This window comes from Mya arenaria, chromosome 1, assembly GCF_026914265.1.
Source record: "Mya arenaria isolate MELC-2E11 chromosome 1, ASM2691426v1".
NCBI lineage: Eukaryota > Metazoa > Mollusca > Bivalvia > Myida > Myidae > Mya > Mya arenaria.
Window position 1 is genome coordinate 44,467,198 of NC_069122.1, and position 5,374 is coordinate 44,472,571.

Below are 5,374 nucleotides of genomic sequence, written 5' to 3' on the forward strand. Positions count from 1 at the left end.
TTAGTGCTCCCACTTTCATTTTAATGTAACATCTTAATCCACATGTATGCATATTTTTTTTAACGGTTTTTCATTCAAACGATATATTGATATTAAAACAAAATATTGCGAAACGATACTATTTTAAAATCATTTTTACCAAGAATACTTTGAAAACGTTTCACACACCCCATCTTAACAGACACCTTTACCACTTTAAAACTCACTACTGGGCCCCAAGTTCTTAAGCAAACAACCATAGGATCTTATTTCATTAAACCAAATTTATGTCTTAATCTTGATCGTATTAAATAAAAGTTAGTTAAACTTGATTTGTTCAAGGATTATTTCCTTTTAAAGTAAAACCCAACACCACTTGAATATGTAAACATTGCACTGATTATACCAAAACAAAAAAGTAAGCAAGTATTAATCCTGTCATAAGGGATTTTAGATGTTTGTAGAAAGTGGAGCCTAAGCTATTGAGAATATACATAACAATCTTTAAGAGAAGCAATTGAAGGGAAGTATTATATTTTGAATGTACTGCAAGAATTTTATTTGAAATTAAATGCAATTTAAGGATGTGCAAAGCGCGTTAACATTATCTCTTAGCACTGTTTCTTTTTCAAATTGTTCTAAAATTTGATGATCATTAAACAACAATTGCCTGAAACATATATTTCAGTAAACTACTGCAGGGGGTCCAACGTGAAATGTGTTCGCCGAATTTTAAGTGCATAAAACTTCGTCGCCCAACATAAAAGGTGTTTAAACATGAACAAATTGGCCGTATAATACCCATGTAAGTGCAGTAGCGGTCGAAAAGATAAATAATGCAAATATTCAATAAGAAATAGCTAAACAGGTACAAGAATAGTAAGCTTGGGCCGAAAACACAGTTTCAAGTCACGCAATTTTCTATTTTCACTTTGTAAACAATCAATCGTTCAGCTTACACATTCAATAACTTTTTTGTAAAGGCCTATAGAAACATAGGTTAAAAAACCGAGAGACGCTTACACGTGTGGTCTCCGGGTAGGCGTATCTATATTGCGAAAAAGGTGATATAACTTACTTACCAGGTGAAAATACATCCTTGAAACACCAAAATTCCTTTCAACGCCGCCATTTTATTCGGCTTAACACAATTTCCCTCACTTAAAATTCGGCGAACACATTTCACGTTGGACCTCCTGTACTGGGTAACTTCTATCAAAGTAGGCCTTAAAGGTAATTGATTTTTCTTCCAATGATATCTGTCGAAGCAAAACCCAGAAAATACGCAAAGGAATTGAATTATCATGTTGTCTTTTTTTGTTAATTTTTTATGTTTTTTCCATAACGGTTCGTCTTACATGTCCCCGTTACGGAGATAAATCAGTTATCAAATGCGGCGTTTCAAAAACACATTTTATGGTGGTTCCAAGAGTACTTATAAAGAAGTTCAATAATGTAGGCAACTGTCTTTAGTTAGAGTGTTCGAATACGTACGTATGTATTTCAGGTGATTTTTGCAAGTATTTCCCAATTGAATTTGCTACTTTTAAATAATGTTATGAACTGTGAAAGAGTGTATATTAATTTTGGATTTTGATTTAGAAATCATCCTTGCCAAGAAGGACAACAATACAAAAGGTCATATAGTAAATATCTGTAAAAAGAGCTCAAAATACATACTCCGAGCATGAGATCAAGTCACCTTGTCGTTTTCCAATGGCCGTCGACGAAGCTGAACAGTGCTGAAGGAAACATATTAAAAATAAAACAAATGTGATTCGTTTGCTAAACCGACTCATGAAAAATGTCTCATTGACAACCAAAAACATTTCGCAAAATGAAACCGCTATATTTTCATTTTGTAAAGAAAACAAGCCCCAGATATATTTGTTATTAGCAATTATATGTGGTCATCTTAAGAATGAGTCGGCGCCGAGCTTCTTAATATCAACTTAATTTTTAGAAAGTTTCAAATATAATATATATTGAAATATTGGTTTTATGCAAAGGTTGACATATTTGATTGATTCCTTAAAAAGAAGTTATACTGAAAAACTTGTGATCCTAAATAAATGCCACGAAGAGTGAGTTCAGGTTTAAAAGCAACACATTGTTGCCAATGTTGATGACATTTAAATGGAACACTTGTTTATCTGGAACTCCTTGGTTCTGCAGAAGAATGCGGCAGTGGCTGCTTTCCGATCTTAGTTTACTTGATTTGTTTATATTTTTAAACATAAGTAGTTATATCATATCCAGTCTTTACATATGTTGTACGGCACTGTGGCTGTCTTTTGAATGTTGAGTATAAACAGTTTCATCACGTTTATGACAATGCAATATCACTATTAAATCGAATACTATGTTGATGGGAAAATGCGGGAAGATGCACAATTCCCAATATAACGTGAATACCTTAAACTACTCTTCTTTATAGTGACGACATGTTATATGAAAAGCAAACCCAAGATTTTATTTCATCTTAGTTGTCTGGCTTTAACTTTATCCATCTCTATAATAGTAATTAGGTCGGACAATTAGGGTATGTGTAGACTTATTTTAGTACGTTACGTCATCCAGGTATTAGTAGATTTACTTTGTATTGGATACGAAATGAACAATAAATGGCAACTATTCAACCAGAGAAAGGTGTTTTACATGTTTTCCGAAGAGCCTACCGTTACAACGCGGAGTGAAGTTTCGCAAACGACAATTGAAACCATAACTACAGGTATCTGCACGTTAAAGTTATAGTGTAAGTAGAAAAGTAATTGCGACAGGTAACTTATAGGGGTATTATACCATTTTATTAGCGCACAAAAAAGCGCATAGCGAAATATCGGGTACCGGGCACGAAGAACCGCACAGAACGTAATCTTGTATCGAGCACGACGTAGCGCACATTGTTATCGTGTACCGAGTTTGAGGAAAGGTCGAGTTTAAAACAATGTAACGAGACATCGCATGTTTAATGAGATAAACTAGTAAGGTAAACTGTTGTGTAAACCGAATCGAAGTGTTAAAGTAAACAGGGACACATACGCTAATTGCACGGCATCCTCCATAGTAGACAATGGTAGAGGACGAGGTAATCACTTCCTCCATGTAACATTCCTTCCAATGAAAAAAAAAACATTTTGAATATAAACATTACAACAACATTCGCTGAGAAATTTCAGAACTATCACTGACATATCCGGGAAACAAAAGATACAAGCCAAGTAGCGAATTAATTAACGACAACCCTGTTAAGAGGCACGATTTGACATTCGACGAGAGACAAATGACGTCAAAAAACAACAATAACAAATAATAAATACATTAAATTATAAATAAAGCAGTAGTTGAATAGCAATAAATAGCAAGTGTAGCTATTTTAAGCGCTATAGGCCGGGGCCTGCTCCACGAAGTCGCTTTAGGCCTGGGCCTGCTACAACTAGGCGCTATAGGGCTGTGCCTGCTTCAAGTAAGCGCTATAGTTATGGATCTGCTCCGCAAAGATGCTATTGGCTTGACCTGCTCAAAGAAGGGGCTATTGGCATGGCCTTGCTCTAAGAAGGCGGAATTGGCCTTGGCCCGCTTCAAGTAAGCGCTATAGGCATGGGCCTGCTCCGCAAAGGTGCTATTAGCCTTGGCCTGCACCAAGTAGGCGTTCGAGGCCTGGGTCTGCTCAATGCAGGCGCTATCGGCCTTGGCATGCTCAAAGTAGGCACTATAAGCCTGGGCCTACTTTAGACTGGGCCTGCTCTGTGTAGGTGCCTTAGGCTCGCTCTTTGAAGGCTACAGACCTGGCATTGCTCCAAATAGGCGCTATAAGCATTTGTCTTCTCCATGTTGGCGGTTAAGGTCTGATCTAGCTCAAAGTTGGCGCTATAGGCCTAGGTCTACCACACGTAGACGATTTTTGCATAGGGCTGCTAAATGGAGGTGATTCAGGTTTAGGCCAACTCTATGTTGGCGATACAGGCATTGGCTTTAGACCTCGTTGTGCTCCAAGAATGCAGTTTAGACCTTAATCTTCTCCATGTTAACGCGTAAGGCCCGAACCAGCTCCACGTTGGCCCCTCAAACCTACGCCTACATCACGTAGGCGTTTTCAGCCTAGGCCTGCTCAACGAAGGTGCTCTTGGCCTGCGCTTTCTGTAGATTGGGCCTGCTTCATATATGCTCCAAGTAGGTGTTTAAAGGCTGGCTTGTCGTGTTCAACGTAGGCACTTCAAGCCTGGGTAAGCTCTACATTGGCGCTATCGGTCTGGGTCTGCTTCTTTAAGACCGTATAAGGCTTGGCTTGCTTTACAAATATTCTATAGGCCTGGGCCTACTCCTTTTAGGCGCTGTAGGCATTGGCCTACTCCATGTAGGTGCTTTAGGCCTGTGCCCGCTCTTTGAAGGCGATATAGGCCTGGCCTGCTTAAAGTTGGTGCCATATGCCTTGGCCTTTTTTAAGTAGGTGCCAAAGGCCTCGGCCTGCTCGACAAAAACACTTTAGCCCTGGGCCTGCTCCAAGTAGGCGCTATTGATCTAAGCATGCTCGGAGTAGGTGATATAGACCTTGGACTACTCCCAGTAGGTGTTATTGTGCTTGGCAGGCTCCGCGTTATCGCGCAAAAGACCTACGCCTGCTCCTTCGCCACTGACTAGATACATTCCGACATGGAATTGCATGCATTTAAATTTTGACTTTATTACCCATGACCACAAATTCATAACGTCTCGGTGGTATAACTATATTTCCAGGTTATCCCAACCCAGATGCATATTAAGAATACGATAGCCTTTGGAAGAACAGAATTCATCCACCGATACACGATAGTTGTTCATGAAAATTGACGAAAACTGTTCATTAGCAACAGGTGTCAACACCCCCCCCCCTGACTGGCTAAAGAGGTATAATATTTACCAAGAGGTATTAAAGTATCCTACATATAATAATATGAATTAGTGTTGCCTGCTGACCAAACGAAGGTACATGTAGTTGTAAGTGGACTCGCACTCGTCTCTTCTGTTCTTCTCACTAAAGTGTCCCGGGTTCGACTCCCGGGCTGGGGTTAATGAGTTTGGTTAATGGTCAACAAGCCCTACAAGTGCTGTTCTTCCGGCTTATCATTTCCCCCCCCCCCCCCCCCCACACACACACACATCACGCGACCACGCTCTCGTGTCTCGTGTAACACCGTGCCATCGGGAGTGATTAATACAATTTTTTGATAACTTGGTTTACAATCGTTGTAAAAATATGAACCTTGACTAACAAAAACGATATATTACCTGTGTTTGATTGTTACAAAACATAATCGAGGAACAGTTGGCTAATGTCGTGGCATTGTAACATAAGCGACACTTCAAGATATTTTGCGATGGTATTTGTGCAAACACTGCAAAAAGAATAAAATCG